This window comes from Microtus pennsylvanicus, chromosome 15, assembly GCF_037038515.1.
Source record: "Microtus pennsylvanicus isolate mMicPen1 chromosome 15, mMicPen1.hap1, whole genome shotgun sequence".
NCBI classification, from domain to species: Eukaryota; Metazoa; Chordata; class Mammalia; order Rodentia; family Cricetidae; genus Microtus; species Microtus pennsylvanicus.
In genome coordinates this window covers 28,811,409-28,828,969 of record NC_134593.1, presented here as the reverse complement: position 1 = coordinate 28,828,969, position 17,561 = coordinate 28,811,409, and the positions used below count along the sequence as shown (strand labels likewise).

Below are 17,561 nucleotides of genomic sequence, written 5' to 3'. Positions count from 1 at the left end.
TTGCAGCTAAAGCTGAGTCAGGAAGCCTCTCTTAGATGAGGCGCTTGCTTGCCTCTAGCAAGCAAAGTAGACCAGAGAAATTGTCGCAATCAAGAAAACATGCTTTACTCTTTCCCAAGCTTTCTCAGGCTTTCAGTGGGTTCAGTTGTCCACAAGTCTGGGTGCCATTTGTAGTAATAAGGGCAGCGGGGCTGCGTCCCCAACACCCCAGCCGCCTGCTCGGCTAGTTTATGCCCCGAAATAATTACACAGACACTGTATTCATTTAATCACTGCTTGGCCCTTTAGCTCTGGCCCTTACTGGCTAATTCTGATATACCGATCAACCCATCTCTAATAATCTGTGAGCACCGGTCTTACCGGGAAGATTCTAGGTCGGAGCTTCATCGCGTGTGTCTGCCTGGGAGCAGGGCATGGCGTCTCTCTCTGAGGCGTCTGCTCCCGAGAGGAGAGCTGTCGAGTCTGACCTCACTTCCTCTTCCTCTCAGCGTTTTGTTCTGTTTACTCCTCCCACCTATCTTCTAACCAATGAAATGAGCTAAGGCAGTTCCTTTATTAGCCAATGACCTTCCTCCATCAATAGACAGGCTCAATGTCTATATACATATACATATATATATATATATATATATATATATATATATATATATATATGTCTATATGTCTAGAAACTTACCCTTGGGAAATAATAGGATGAAATTTGACTGAAACATGTACAAAACATTGTCCTGCTGTCTACTGCAAGGTTGGAGATGACACTCAGTGGATGTATATATGCCTTGCAAGTGCAAGACCCTGGGTTCCTTCCCAGCACTATAAAAACACATGGAAAGCTAATGTGATTTATGGTGGTGAGGGCATGTTTACACACGGGACAAAATATGACTATTAAAGGTGATGGTGTCGCTCTATACTTGACTGTCAAGAGCACCACCATGTACAAATGAGAAGGCTTCACTACACAGAGAAGAAACATGGGAAACAATGTTAACAGTGTTGTTTATTTCTGAGTGGCAATCAGATACCTGACAATCTGTACTTTGTTCCCTAGGCTCACCCATGTTTTCAAAATGCATATATTAATTTCATCATCAAAACAAACCATGGAATTACTTTTGACAAACTACCTGTGACTGGTGCCTTCCCTCTTTTGGAAATATGAAGAAAGATTACTTGAAAAACTCAAGACTAGGGCTGGAAAGATGGTTCAGCAGCTAAGAACACTTCTTCCCCTTGCAGAGGACCTGGGTTCCAGTCCCAGCACCCACATGGTGGCTCCCAAACACCTGTAACTCCAGTTCTAGAGGATTCAATGCTTTTGACTTCTTCTGATCTCTATGGGCATCAGACATTCATGTAGTGCAGACATAGATGCAGGGAAAACATTCACAAACATAAAAGAAAAATAAATTTTAAAAAATTCAAAAAAACCTGAAGACATAGGAACTGAAATCTGAGTACAAAAGAATCGATGACAGTTGTGTGATAGTTGAGCTAAGAACCAATGAAAAGAACATTGCTAAAGCTTCTATTAAACATAAATTAGTCATGGGAGAAGTCATTAATGGCTCAGCACTATGAACATAACCATAAGGACAAACAAACCAAATCCCAAACAATACTAATATCCAAGAAATGATGGAGAAAGCAACTAACAGCAATGTTAAATTCTATGGACTCTTGGCTATGTGCACTCAGAGCCTAAGAAGGCTGGTACCAGCCAGAGGTGGAGGTGGAGAAGAATCTGGGTGGGGTCAAGAAAGGAGAATATATTTCTAAAAACTCAGCATACTTAGCAAACTTTATGGCATCTGGTATTTGTCTTAGGATTTTCTTTTTCTTTTAAAAAAGATTTATTTTATTTTTCTTTATGTGTATGTGTGCACGCGCCTATGGCAGTCAGAAGGGGGCATGAAATCCCTTGAAGCTGGAGTGGTTATGAGCCACCTAATGTGGGAACTAACTCTGAATTCTCTGGAAAAGCAGCAAGCACTCTTAATCACTGAGTGATTGAAACTCTTCATCCCCAGGATTTTTTTTTAATGCATGAGAGGATTTTGACAAAAATGTCAGTTCATAAATTACTTATTACTTTCAGTTAGGACACATGTAAGGCTGATTGTTGCCAAGAAGTCACAATCCTGTAACTTGATCTTAAGATGTAAATTCCAATTGCTGCTTGAGCATGAGGAATCCTGACACCAGAGTTCAGGCATGCAAACACCTAATAATGCTATTTCAAACAAGTTCTAAATTGCACCTTTGTAATTTTAGCTTCAGGGTTCTCCCTGGCAGAATAAAGCCTGTGGTAGTTTAAATAAAAATGGCTTTATTGTATTGGATGCTTAATCATTAGGGAGTAGCACTATTTGAGAAGGATTAGAAGGTGTGGCTTTGTTGGAGAAAGTTTGTCACTGAGGGTGGCCTCCAGGAGTCTCAGCCTCAATCCTGACTGCAACTGGAGAAGCAACCTAGGAACAATAGCCTCTGACTGCACCAGGAGGAACGCCCATCTGAGTCCCTGGCTATGGGCAACTGGAGAAACAATTAGAGAAGGCGCTACCCTGCTTTCACCTGAAGAAATGATCAAAGGAGCCACAGATCCCAACTACACCACTTGGAGGGTTAGAGACACCTCTGAAACACAGGCTCCACCTGTTCCAGTTGGAGGAAGAGAAGGGTAGACAACAGGGTAAGAACATACTCGATGGCATAAAGAGCAATCCAGCACCACCAGGAACTAGTGGGTTCTACAACAGCAAGACCTGAGCATCTTAACACAGATGAAGCAGAAAAAAAAGACCTTAAAAATAACTTTATTAAGATGAATGAGGTCTTTACAGAGGAAATTAAAAATTCCGTTAAAGTGGAGGAAAAGACAAACAAAAAAATTGGAAGAAATCAACAAATCTCTTAAAGAAAATCAAGAAAAAGCAATCAAACAGGTGAAAGAAACAGTTCAAGACTTGAAAAGGGAAATAGAGACAATAAAGAAAACACAAAATAAGGGCAGTCTGGAAATGGAAAATCTGGGTAAATGATCAGGAACTACAGAAGCAAGCATAAACAACAGAACACAAGAGATGAAAGAGAGAATCTCAGGTGTTGAAGATATGATAAGTGAAACAGATACCTTGGTCAAAGAAAATGTTAAATCCAACAAATCCTTAGCACAAAATATCCAGGAAATCTGTGACACCATGAAAAAAACAAACAAACAAACCCAAGAAGAATAGGAATCGAAGAAGGAGAAGAAACCCAGTTCAAAGGCACAGAAAATATATTCAACAAAATCATAGAAGAAAATTTTTCTACCTTGCCATATAATAAAACACTAACATACAGAATAAAGAAAAACTATAAGAGCTGTAAAGGAAAAAGGCCAAGTAATACATAAAGGCAGACCTATCAGAATTGCACTCAACTTCTCAATGGAGACAATGAAACCAGAAGGTCCTGTCAGGAGTCATGCAGACACTAAGAGACCACAGATTCTAGCCCAGACTACTATATCCAACAAAGCTTTCAATCAATAACAGAGAAAACAAGATATTCCATGACAAAGTCAGATTAAATCAATACCTAGTCACAAATCCAGCCCTACAGAAAGTACTAGAAGGAAAACTCCAACCAAGGAAGTGAGCTATACCCACAAAAACACAGAAAATAGATAATCCCATACCAGCAAATCCCAAAAAAGAGAAACACACATAATATCACCACCACCAACAACAACAACTACAACAAAATAACAGGAACTAGCAACACTGGTCATTAAAATCCCTGAATATCAATGGACTCAAACCGCCTATAAAAAGACACAGGCTAGCAGACTGGATACTAAAATACAATCCATCCTTCTGCTGCATACAAGAAATATACTTCAATTACAAAAACAGATATGACCTCAGAGTAAAGGGGTGTGAAAAGACTTTTCAATCAAATGTACCTAAGAAACAAGCTGGTGTAGTTATCCTAATATCTAACAAAATAGACTTCAAACTAAAGTTAGTTGGAAGAGATGAGAACACCATTTCATATTCTTCACAGGAAAAATACATCAAGATGACATCTCAATACTGAACATCTATGCCCCAAATACAAGGGCACCCTCATTCATAAAAGAGACATTACTGAAGTTTAAATTACACATCAAACCCCACACATTAATAGTGGGAACTTTAATACCCAACTCTCACCACTGGGAAGGTCTGCCAGACAGAAACTAAACAGAGAAATAAAGGAACTAATAGATGTTATGACTCAAATGGGTTTAATAGACATAAATAGACCATTTCACCCAAACACAAAAGAATATACCTTCTTCTTGGCACCTCATGGAATCTTCTCCAAAATCGACTACATACTCGGTAACAAAGCAAATCTCAACAGATACAAAAAAATTGGAATAACCCCATGTCTTATTAGGATCATCATGGCTTAAAGTTAGAATTCAACAACACTAATTGCAGAAAGTCACAAACACATGAAAACTGAACAATGCTTGAATGAACCACCACTGGGTCAAGGATAAAATAAAGAAATTAAAAACTTCTTAAAATTCAATGAGAATGACTGCACAACATACTCAAATCTATGGGACACAATGAAAGCAGTGCTAAGAGGAAAGTTCATAGCACTAAATGCCTACATAAAGAAGCTGGAAAAATCCTACATTAGTGACTTAATACAACACCTGAAAGCTCTAGAACAAAAAGAAGCAAACTCACCCAGGAGGTCTAGACTACAGGAAATAATCAAATTGAGAGCTGAGACCAACAAAATAGAAACAAAGAAAACAGTACAAAGAATCAATGAGACAGAGTTTGTTCTTCGAGAAAATCAACAAAATAGACAAACCTTTATCCAAACTAACCTAAAGTCAGAGAGAAAATATCCAAATTAACAAAATCAGAAATAAAAAGGGGAACATAACAACAGATACAGAGGAAATTCAGAGAATCATCAGGCCATATTTCAAAAACCTATACTCCATAAAATTGAAAAACTTAAAGGAAATGGAAAATTTTCTGGATTAAGTACCACATACCAAAATTAAATCAAGACCAGATAAGCAAATTAAATAAACCTATAACCACTAAGGAAATAGAAACAGTCACCAAAAGTCGCCCAACCAAAAAAAAAAGTCAGATGGTTTCAACGCAGAATTCTACAAGAACTACAAAGAATACTAAGACTCCTTCAAATTGTTCCACACAATAGAAAGAGAAGGAATATTGCCAAACCCTTTTTATGAGGCTACAGTTACCCAAACCACGCAAAGACACTACTAAGAAAGAGAATTACAGACCAATCTCACTCATGAATATTGATTCAAAAATACTCAATAAACTACTGGCAAACCAAATCCAAGAACACATCAGAAAAATCATCATGAAAAGTAGGCTTTATCACAGAGATTTAAAGATGTTTCAACATATGAAAATCTATCAACGTAATCCATATAAACAAATTGAAAAAAAAAACAAATCAAAACACATGATCATCTCATTAGATGATGAAAAAGCCTTTGACAAAATTCAACATCCCTTCATGATAAAGGCCTTGGAGAGAACAGGAACATACTAAACATAATAAAGGCAATATACAGCAGGCCAACAGTCAACATCAAACTAAACGGGGAGAAACTCAAAACTATCCCACTGAAATCAGGAACAAGAAAAGGCTGTCCACTCTCTCCTTATCTATTCAACATAGTAGTTGAAGTTCTAGCTAGAGCAATAAGACAGCAAAAGGAGATCAAGGAAATACAAATTGGAAAAGAAGTCAAACTTTCATTATTTGCTAACGATATATATATATATATATATATATATATATATATATATATATATATATATATGTGTGTGACCCCAAAAATTCTAGCAGGGAACTCCTACAAACTGATAAACACTTTCAGTAATGTAACAGGATACAAGATTAACTCAAAAAAATCAGTAGCCCTCCTATATACAGATCCTAAACGGGCTCAGAAAGAAATCAGAAAAACATCACCCTTTACAATAGCAACAAATAATATAAAATATCTTGAGGTAACTCTAACCAAACAAGTGAAGAACTTTTATGACAAGAACTTTAAATCTTTGAAGAAAGAAATCAAAGAAGGCATGAGAAAACAGAATGATCTTCTATGCTCTTGGATAGGCAGGATTAACATAGTAAAAATTGCAATCTTACCAAAAGCAATCTACAGATTCAACACAGTACCACCCAAATCCCAGCAAAATTTTTCACAGACCTTGAAAAAACAATACTTGACTTCTTATGAAAAACAAAAAACCAGGATAGCCAAAACCATCCTGTACAATAAAGGAATTTCTGGAGGCATCACCATCCCTGACTTCAAATTCTACCACTGAGCTACAGTGCTGAAAACGGCCTGGTATTGGCATAAAAACAGACAGGAGGACCAATGGAACCAAATCGAAGACCAATTATCAATCACACACCTATGAACATCTGACTTTTGACAAAGAAGCTAAAAATGGAAAATGGAAAAAAGAAAGCATCTTCAACAAATGGTGTTGGTAAAACTGGATGCTGACATGTAGAAGAAGGCAAACAGATCCATACCTATCATCATGCAAAAAACTCAAGTCCAAGTAGGTCAAAGACCTCAACATAAAACCAACCACACTGAACCTCATAGAAGCAAAAGTGGGAAGTATTCTTGAAATCATTGGCACAGGAGACCACTTCCTAAATATAACACTAGTAGCACAGACACTAAGAGCAACAATTAATAAATGGAACCTTCTAAAACTGAAAAGTTTCTGCAAAGCAAAAGACAGTCAACAAGACAAAATGGCAGCCTACAGAATGGGAAAAGATGTTCACCAACCCCACATCCGACAGAGGACTGATCTCCAATATATATAAATAACTCAAGAAACTGGACCCTTAAGTACCAAATAATCCAATTTAAAAATTGGGTACAGATCTAAACAAATAATGTCAACAGAAGAATCTCAAATAGCTAAAGACACTTAAGGAAATGTTCAACTTCTTTAGCCATCAGAGAAATGCAAATCAAAACAACTCTGAGATACCATCTCACACCTGTCAGAATGGCCAAGATCAAAAACACTGACTACAGCTTAAGCTGGAGAGGCTGTGGGGTAAAGGGAACACTCCTCCATTGTTGGTGGGAGTGCAAACTTGTACAGCCACTTTGGAAATCAGTATGGCGGTTTCTCAGAAAATTAGGAATCAATCTACCTCAAGACTCAGCAATACCACTTTTGAGCATATACCCAAAGGATGTTCAATTTTACAAGGACATTTGCTCAGCTATGTTCATAGCAGCATTATTCGTAATAGCCAGAACCTGGAAACAACCTAGATACCCCTCAACCAAAAAAGCAGATAAGGAAAATGTGGTACATTTAACACAATGGAGTACTACTCAGCAGTCAAAAAAAAAAAAGACATCTTGAAATTCACAAATAAATGGACAGAACTAGAAAAAAACATGAGTGAGGTAACCCAGGCCCAGAAAGACAAATGTAGTATGTACTCACTCATAAGTGGATATTAAACATAAAACCTACAGTCCACAACCCCAGAGAACCTAAACAACAAAGAGAACCCTAAGAGAGAAAAAAGACAAGATCTCCTGCATAAACTGGGAACGTGATGGGCAGGGGAAGGGGAGAAGGGGAGAAGGGAGGAAGGAAGGAGAAATGTATAGCTCAATAAAAACAATAAAAGTAATTGCTTTGGTCATAGTATTTCTTCACAACAACAAAACAGTGACAAAGACAAAGCCCATCTGGTCCATGCAGCAATTTTTTGGTGGGTCTCTCCCATTATGTCTACGGAAGGGTGTCAGATCCCCTGGAACCGGAGTTACAGACAGATGTGAGCTGCTATGTAGGTGCAAGAAATTGAATCTTGGTCCTCTGGAAGAACAGCTAGTGCTGTTAACTGCTGAGCCATCTCTTCAGCCCTGTCTCTCCCATTATGAAAAAAAAAAAAGATTCACATCAGCCTTGAAGCTTATTTGGTGAAAAACACAGACATAGTAAGCAAGTATTACGGGACTTGGGTTAGTCTGACTCTTCATTCCGTGATAAGCCCCTGGGAGAAAGCCTTTTACAGTGCAAGGACTCATTTTAGCTCACAGTTTCAGAGGTCATGGCAGAGCAGCACACAGCATGGCAGCCAGGAAGTATAAAGAGGGCACAGAAAGAGAATGCTGAGCTAGCCCTAACTGGCTGCCTCCTTTTCCCCTTCAGACTCCATTGATGTACCTAGCCTATTGGGTAGTACCTCAGATCCAGAGTGAAGTAATCTGCTCTGCCAATCCCCCTCACAGACATGGCTGAGGGTGGCATGCCTTCACTCTGAGCCATTTCTCAATCCAACCAAGTCAACAACAGATACTAACAATCACAGCACGTCTGAATATTACCAATCAAATCCAGGTTAGTCTAGGAGAGTCTAACTTCTGATCTAGTAAGCTTGAGATGAGGTGAAGTGTTTCAAAACAGAATCATTTAAATACCAAAGGATTAAAGGAGAGCCTTGAACAATTGCAAACACAGAAGAGCTCGTAAGAAATGACTGTCTGCCAGGGCTCTCGGAGGTGGAGGCTGCTGTGCACAAGTGACTCAGCTGTTGGCGAAAGCACAGCAGAACACTTGAAGATGGACAGAGCTGCACGCATGCTCCGTGTTTCTTCCATATTCATGTCCAAGGGTCAGTTTAAGTAGCACGTCCTGGTCAATCTTTTCCTACTACTCACATACTACCATGGTCAGCACTGCGAATGGCCTTCTCCAGACCACACTTTCCCTGCACCAGCTCTGCGGTCTCCACCAGAATGATTTTCCTCCAGTCCCAGGTCCATATATTCAGTTTATTAAAGTCCTGAGACCTTAAACTCAGTTAAGCTAAGTGTAGGTAAAATACATCAACTTCTGAATTCTCCAGTTGTAAGAGGTATCACCACGAACATGCTTTGAGGCTCACTTTTCCTGTACCAACATTTCATCATCCATCAAGTTCTGTTAATTCTTTTGTATCTGTATGTTCACATGTGTTTGTTTATGCGTGAGTGTGCACATGCACATGTGTACACAGGCCAGGCCAACATCAGGAGTCTTCTCAATCTCCACTTTAATTCCTGAAACAAGGCCTCTCACTGAACCTGGAGCTCACCAATAGGCAGGCGAGGCTGGTTCCCAATGCTTCCCATCCTCCCCCAAGGGCTGGGATGTGAACTTGGGTCCTTACACTTTCACAGCAAACACCTTACCAACCATGCACCTCCCCAGCTCCAGGATCCTCTCAATTCTTCATCAGGCATCCCACACATCTAAGGTGACCACAGCAGACAACGCTACTTCAAGACAGAGCTCGTGGTAAGTCGCTCTGCTTTTAGTGTAAACACTCTTTATGAAACACTACCTTCAACGTATGACCAAAGAGAAACCTGGAAGCCGGCAGATCAATAACAACTCCTCTGTGTAGTACTTGAAATCCTCACTCCATCAACTGTTCCGATACTGTATATCAACAACATGTTCTTGCCTCACTCAATATCTCTTTGCTCTGGCAAGGTGGGACTGTTCTACACAAGCTCGTCTAATATTGGTCTCTAGCTTTTAGTAACACTTCTCCCTTCTCACATCCTGCTTGCACTAGTACACGTCTTTCAAGGCCACTGGGTATTGTTTTTTTTTTAAATCTAGATTTAGCTTGCTATACTTTCTAATTGTCTTCCAGCACTTCAAATCTCATGATTCGGGTGTAGCCTATTTTAAATAAACATACTAAACAAATACATAGAGAAGACAGAGCCTTAGATCAATTCCCATGTTTGTCTCCTCTCAAAGTCTCAGATCACACATTCCCTGATAGGTCTAAAAGAATGTAAGCTATTGCCAGGCAGTGGTGGCGCACACCTTTAATCCCAGCACTCGGGAGGCAAAGGCAGGTGGATCTCTGTGAGTTTGAGGCCAGCCTGGTCTACAAGAGCTAGTTCCAGGACAGCCAGGGCTACACAGAGAAACCCTGTCTTGAAAAACAAAACAAAAGAATGTAGGCTATGAGTTCAACAAGCAATTAAAACAGGTGGAAGAGGCTGGCAAGATAGTTCAACAGGTAAAAGCGTTTACTGCCCAAGCCTAACTATTTGAGTTCATTTCCTAGAACCTCTAGAAAGTTGTCCTCTAAACTCCAGACCCGGGTGAGAAATGTCTCTCTCTCTCTCTCTCTCTCTCTCTCTCTCTCTCTCTCTCTCTCTCTCTCTCTCTCACACACACACAAACACACATCATCCAGTCACACCATATACAGTAATAATACTTTGAACATAGGTAGTAAGTCAACATTAAGATAAGCAAAAAGTAAAAATAAAAAAACCAAACTACTTATATAAATGAGCATAGTTCTGCAACTATGTCAAACAATTAGCAAACTAGAAACAAAGACAACTCACACATAACACCATGCCGATGTTAGGGCTCTCTGAGAATAGAGATTTAGGTAATTTTCCCTCATAAAAGTTGAATACATTAAAGACCGCACCCTAACGTTAACGGGGTGTCTAATTTAGAACTGTTATTGACCTCTCGTTCACTGTGTAGCATGCAGGTCTTGAATTAGAAAGCATCTCTTGTTTTCTAGTGGCATATGGTCTCTGCACCTGTGTTCACCTAGCTGGGGTCTGCAGCGCCCTGCAGGTTCTGGGGTTATAGTCCTGAGAAGGGGAGACTTGTCCCTTTAAAAGGAGTCCTCGCATGGCTCAAGTTGAGGATCACAACCGTGCACCATCACTCTTATCTCCCGGTCAGCTCCATTTTTCCACGGGGAAATCTAACTGGAAACTTCCCCAAATCGCAGAGCAAAGCAAATACATGCTGCTATACACGCGACAGTGACAGATTTCGGGCGGCAGATGGGAGTCATCCGGCCCCAGGAACGACAGCCCTTTTCCCTCAACCCACAGTCGCCAGGGGTTCAGGGATCTCCGGAAATCCGCCACGGTGTCGGGGGAGGTGGGAGGGGGAGACACAAGCACCTGTCACCGGGGACACGGGGCTGAGGCAGGGCGCCCGGATGTAGCGGCGGGGAAGGCTGGACAGGGCCGCGGCCTCCCTTTGCCCTAGCTCCACGGGACTCGGGCCTCACCTGCTGGGCCGGCCGCGGCTCCGGGGGGGCGGGCGGCCATGAGCGCATCGCATCCCGGCCACCAGCTCACCAGCTTCCCGGAGGTTCCGCTCCTTTCCGAGAGGCACACTGCGCGCGCCCGCCAACGTCACGTCACAGCTCGCGCCGCCGCGCGCACGTAGGGAGCGAGAACGCGCGCGCTGGGGAAGGTGGGAAAACGGGCCTGCGTGGGGCGGGGCCTGCCGGATGATTGGCACCGAGCACTGGGCTTCCCCAGGGCTGAGGGAAGGAGGTCCTAGCGGCTCCTGGCCTCCTCTCGCGTGCCTCGTCGTCCCCAAGACGCAAAGTGACGGTGAGACCGCCGTTTATCTTTCCTTCGTGTCGCGGAAGATTCTAGGAGTAACACAGCCTAGCAAGGCCTAGGCATTGTGGCTCAACCCAGAACGCTATCATTCATTCATTCATTATTGTGTGTTGGGCTGGGGCCGGGGTCGGGGGCACTTGTGCCTCAGTTCGCGTGTGGACATGTCAAGGATAAGTTTCTAGACAAGGTTCTCTCCTTCCACTCCAAGTTACAGGAATTGAACTCCCGCTACCAAGGCTTGCATGACAAGTACTTTTGCTCACTTGGGCTCGCAACAGTCTAGTTCTGCATACTTTTCCATTCTGCCAGTAACTTCTTGCCTTACAAATAAGACGGTACTCTGTCTGTAGGGTAAAAGGGCCAGTGAAAGAAACCCACCCTGCTTTTGAGACCCGAGCCAGTGAAAGAAATGCTTTAGCCCTGAACCCCCGAGCCAAAGAAATGACACCCTGACCCTGAAACCAGAGCCAAAGAAACACACTTTCGCCGGGCAGTGGTGGCGCACGCCTTTAATCCCAGCACTCAAGAGGCAGAGGCAGGCGGATCTCTGTGAGTTCCAGGCCCTAGTCAAGAGACTGAGTTCTAGGACTGTTACACAGAAAAACCCTATAGGAGGCAGGGAGGATACACTTTGGCCCTAGAATCAGAGCTAGTGAGAGAAATATGCCCTGGCCCCAAAACTAGGGTCAAAAAGCTAATAAAATAAAATAAAATAAAATAAAATAAAAAAGGCCAGGGAAAAGAATACAGTTTGACCCTGAAACCAAAGTCAAATCTGCCCCTGACCAAGTAAGCTGGAAAGCAACCAATTCCTGTGCAGGGAAATGAATCAATCCCTGATCAGAAAACCAACTAATACCTGAGCAGAGGTCTGGCCAGTCTGGACTCAAGGGACTGAAATGTGACCAATTCCCACCCTGAAAATCTTCTTCTTGGAAAAACTTCACCCCTAAGGAGCCCTATGTAAGTCCTGCACCGGTTCAGTTTGCAGCTGCCTTTTTCCCCCGCCCTGGCAGAGGCAACCACTCTCCTGGATCCCTCCTTCCCAATAAATCTCTTGAATGAGGTTTGGGTGAAGAGCTTCTTTCACCAGAGAGGGAGGAGCTGGGGAGGCCTTCCCCTAGCAGAGTGGAGTTATTAGGCTCTGGGGCACCTGGGCTGCCTTGTAACAACTTTGCTGGGGAAGCCCTCTCCTGCCAGAGCAGAGCGGTTACATTGGGCAAGCCTTACCCTACAGAAGGGCTGTAAGGGGCTATGCTTACTGTGACCTGTGCTGGTCCCTGGCTCACGACTGCCAGAATGCTCTTCCACCCGAGCTGTAACACTCAGTATTCCCTGGCCCCTGACTGCTAGAATGTTTTCCCATCCAAACTGTAACACTTGATATTCCTTGGCTCCTGACTGCAGGGGATCCCTTTCCGTCTGAGCTGCAATGCTTACACACTTAGTGAGTCTCCTGTCTTTCACAAGCCAATGGCCTATCCCGTGCCCTGGTTATGAGGAGAAATAAGGTATAACTTGCCTACTAACTTCATGATGTGGGGATGTGTTCCTAGCTCAAGGTCTCCCCATAGCTCAGTTCGTTGCTTTGAAGTTGCAGAGTTGTGTCCTTGAGAGCGGAGACCTGGGAATGAGGGCGTAGACCACAGATGGGACCATCTTACCAGACACCAGAAGCTATTTTTATGTTTAGAGCTTTATAGGGGTCTATTTATCAAGTAAAACATGCCGGCACAGAATGAGTAGTTCTCCGTCTTAAAACAGAATCCTTGGTCTAGCACCGCCTTGGGTCACCTGCCCTTTCTAGTAATGTTACACTTGAAATTCTGTTAAATAAGAAATTCTATACTGCGGACAGAACAGTGGAGCAGTCCAGCTTGGAGCCTCACGGCTTCTTCTCAGATTCTGCTGGCTCCTTGATGTCCTCCACAGAAAAGAATTTCAGGATGAGAGTGGAGCAAAGTCAGCCGATTTAGAAGACAGGGCAGGAATGCACCTCAGGATCCCAGAAGCAGCTGCAATGTGACCCTGGGCTTTGAAGCTACCCCACATAAACTAAGCTTAGATATTCGGCAAAGAATAAATATATATATGCTGGTATATTTATTTTTGTTACCCTCAGAATTCTGTCCTTGGAGAAGGGACTTTTTAAAGGTATATGATGAGGGCTTGCCGGTAGAGAAGGGAATGCTGATACAGATAGGAACCCGGATTCAAAGGACCCTTATTTGTGCATAGGTCACAGGAAGGTTGGACTGCATTTTCACAGCCTTGTTTGTGATGATTCTCCAAAAGGGGAGGGCAGTTCTTTTGTAGGTGACTGGTTAGTTATGAAGAAATTCCTGGGGCTCTGGACAAAATAAGAACCAGGGATGAAGGGGGCCCTTCCCTGCTTCATGTCCCCTTTTATTTTCTAACTAGTTATCCTGCTTCAGTTCCCTGCTCTCAGAGTTGGATCTCTTAATCTTGAGTTAACATGTCTGAAGCATCTGTGTTCTGTGTAGGGTGTAGCTTCTGCCTTCTAGGGGTGGTAATTGTGTGTGTGTGTGTGTGTGTGTGTGTGTGTACACGGAGGGATGTGAGCCCCAGTGACCTACCTGCTTCTCCCTTCCCTTCTTTACAGCTACAAGTGCACACCACCATACTTAGCTTTTTTATGTAAGTTCTGAGAATCAAATTCAGGTCCTGTGCTTGGACAGTGAGCTCTCTGGGTTTGGAAGTTTTCCCATGCGTGACCTAAGGGAAACACGAGAAAGTTAGCTTAGAGATTAGAGGGTTATTCTTTGGGAATCTGAAAAGATAGCATCATCTGTGGCACTGGAATATATAGACCATAAAGCGAACAGATTGTCAAAGCTAGTCTTAAGGTCAATGCTAAAAGAAAAAGGACATTTTTCACTGTGTTAGTGCTGTGGGACAATGGTCTGTACCCTGTCACTTGTATTTTAAATAAACGCTGATTGGCCAGTGACCAGGCAGGAAGTAAAGTCAGGATAACAAAAAGTCTGGGAAGAGGGAAGTTTCAGTCTGAAGTCATCACCCAAACACAGAGGAAGCCAGACACCAGAGCAAGCAAGATGTGACTGCCTTGCCAAAAAAGGTACCAAGCCTTGTGCCTAGCACAGACAAGAATTATAACTTATAATTACTATTATAAGTTATAAGAGTTAATAAGAAGCCTGAGCTAATAGGCCAATCCGTTTATAATTAATGAAGACCTCTCTGTGATTCTTTGGGACTTAATAGCTGCAGGACTGGGCAGGACAGAAACCTCAGTCAACATGTTGTATCTGAAAGTCATCATGATAATCATCCATTGAAACACAAAACAATGTAGGTCGTTTTAGTCTAAGTCTTGTGGGGTGTTATATACACAACATTCCACAGTGAAGATGGCACAGGTTCCCGCTTTCACTCAGTAAAATAAGTTTTGTAGGATGGCTGCAGCATCATTTATGTGGTGATGCACATATTTGACCCAGCATTTGGAAAGCAGAAGCAGGTGAATCTCTGTGAGTTTGAGGCCAACCTGGTTTACAGAGCGAGATCCAGGATAGCCAGGGCTATGCAGAGAGACACTGTCTCAAAATGAAAAAAAAGAAAAGAAAAGAAAGAAAGAAACAAACAAACAAAAAGTTACCTTTGAGTTTAGCAGTAAGATCCCTTGAGGTGGATCACTAAGGGTTTTTGTGTGTACTTAGTGGTCCCGGATGGTATAATATATCTACTGATCCTAGTTGAGGGATATAATTGGAAGTAGATGATTATGCCAATGAAAGTCAGATTTCTGTCTGTGTTGTACAGTGGGGAGATTTGCAGGAGAACTTGCAGTTTCTATCCAGCATCCTTGCATCCACGGGTGTCCTAAGTCCTTTGTCAATCCATTCTGGAAGTAGCTGTCAATGGACTGAGGGGAATACCACAAAACCACTTGGAACCACTAGAAGCAGCCCATCTAGTTCCAGTTCTCCAAATCTATTTGATATCAGAGAATCAATTTCCTTTAGTAATATGGTTGGATTACAATCAGCATCAGGAATCCATTTGACTTGCTAGGTGAATCTTCCATACTCTAGTTCACAGGAATGACTTCTTTGTACCTCTGAAAAGGGAAGTCTTCTTTCTGTCTGTAGTCATCCCAAATCTGGAAATCTCCTGTATCCGTGATTATTTGGTCAAATAAGAGTAGCTGTGGAGGAGTTATTTAATTGAGGTCGAGCCAGACTGTGCTCAGAAGTTAGTCTCTACCAAAGAAGAAACATTCTCCGGCATCAGGAAGCAATTCTTTCAGGAAGCTCATTGTCCTCCCTAGCATAAGGGAAGAGGATGCAGGAGGACAGGGCATCAAGGTCAGCCTCTTGGCTACATAGCAACTTGAAAGCCAGCCTGTTACATGGGATCAATCAATCAATCAAGACCCAAACAGACCAACAGATAGACACACACACACACACACAAAACATGCTTATGTATGTAGGGAAAGTTTTCATAATCTGGTGGATGAACACTGCTGCACCCTTGACTTGGTATGTTAAACTAGAACTATGACAGACTCTGGCTTGAGTTTTTTGTCTTTAAAATATTACATATTGGGGCTGGAGCAATGACTTGCTGGTTAGGATCATGGGCTTCTCTTCCAGAGGACCAGTATGGCTGCTCACTACCATTTGTAACTCCAATTCTGGGGGATCCAGTGCCCTCTTCTGACCTCCAAGGTCACTGCATGTGTGTGGTACACAGACATACACGCAGGCAAAACACTCATATACACAAAATGATAAAAATAAACTAATTTTTACAGATTTTATTTAATGCACATGAGGGTTTTGTGTGCATGTATGTATGCCTGTGCACCACATGTGTGCCTGGTGCCCATGGAGGACAGGAGAGGGTGTTGGATTCTGTGGAACTGCAGTTCCAGACAGTTGTGAGCCCCTCCCTGTATGTAGGGAGGGTTTTCTGCAATAGCAGCGAGTACTCTTAACTGCTGAGCCGTCTCTCCAGCCCCATCTGTCTTGTGGTTCAGTGATTCATGGCTAGCGTTCATGTTTCTCAAGCTTCTTGTGGGAAAAAGTACTTTATTTTGACTGTTTGCCTAGCCATTACAATCTTTACTATGCTTTATTGTTTATACAGTCCATTGTATCAGAACAATATATCATTTCTTCTAGAATCCCATGGAGTGATGAACCTCTACTGTCCAAGATCTGCTCTTCTCACACCCTACCTCCCTTCCATTAGGTAAGTGGAGACTTTCGGTTCATGGATAGTTAGGGTTGGTGTCCCAGCCCCACACTCAGGCTTCAGAAGGCTGATCCTTAGCCATAGTCACCCCTGAACTTTAAGGCATCCAAGTCCCACAAGGGGGAATTGACATAGGATAGTTTGAACTATTCCCCTGTAATCGAGTCAAAAAACCACATTAGAATAGAGCCAAAGAAGGAACAGCCTCATCCTTTATCATTTCCTTTAACAACCAAGGAACTGAGAAACTGGGGAGGTTAGAGTGACTTGTGTAAGGTCCTAAGGGGAACTCAGGGATTCCAAAATGAATGTTTCCGATTTCTATTTTGGTGCTATTTGTTGACAGTCTGTGGCTATAAAAAAAAAATCACCAGTTTGGACAATTTACACAGTAGAAAAATCCCATGATGTGTATCTAAGGCCAGCTGGGGGTGTTCAGACACTGACCGGGGTGGTGCTAGGGTGCTCTGACTTAAGAACTAGGCTACCTCAGAATGTTCTGACTTTTAAAATTCTCACTTTTAGAGGAAGTGGTTGGGATTTTTGCAGTATCTTTGGTTTTTCAAAACAGGGTTTCTTGGTGTAATTCTGGCTGTCCTGGAACTCATTCTGTAGAACAGGCTGGCCTTGAACTCACAGAGATAAGGGGTTAGGGAGTATCTTTTAAGAGAACTTCTATTAATATTCTAGACTAGTTTGTGTGATTCCACCACACATTTTAAGAAAAATATAGGAAAAGGTGCCATTGTATAAAGCCCTCATGTCTTAGAGCTGCCTTTATAAGTTACCCTGCACTGGATAGCTTCAAGCAACAGAA

General features: G+C 42.3%; 1 protein-coding gene across 2 annotated transcripts in view; it reads right to left on the bottom strand.

Moving 5' to 3' along the window:
* Positions 1 to 11,318, bottom strand: part of Entpd4 (ectonucleoside triphosphate diphosphohydrolase 4) — a 36,500-nt gene extending 25,182 nt beyond the window's left edge. For both annotated transcript variants that reach the window (XM_075948910.1, XM_075948911.1), the window contains exon 1: positions 11,158 to 11,318. The gene's annotated coding sequence lies outside the window, so the exon portion shown is untranslated. The remainder of the gene's footprint in view (positions 1 to 11,157) is intronic.
* Between the last annotated feature and the right edge of the window lie 6,243 nt (positions 11,319 to 17,561).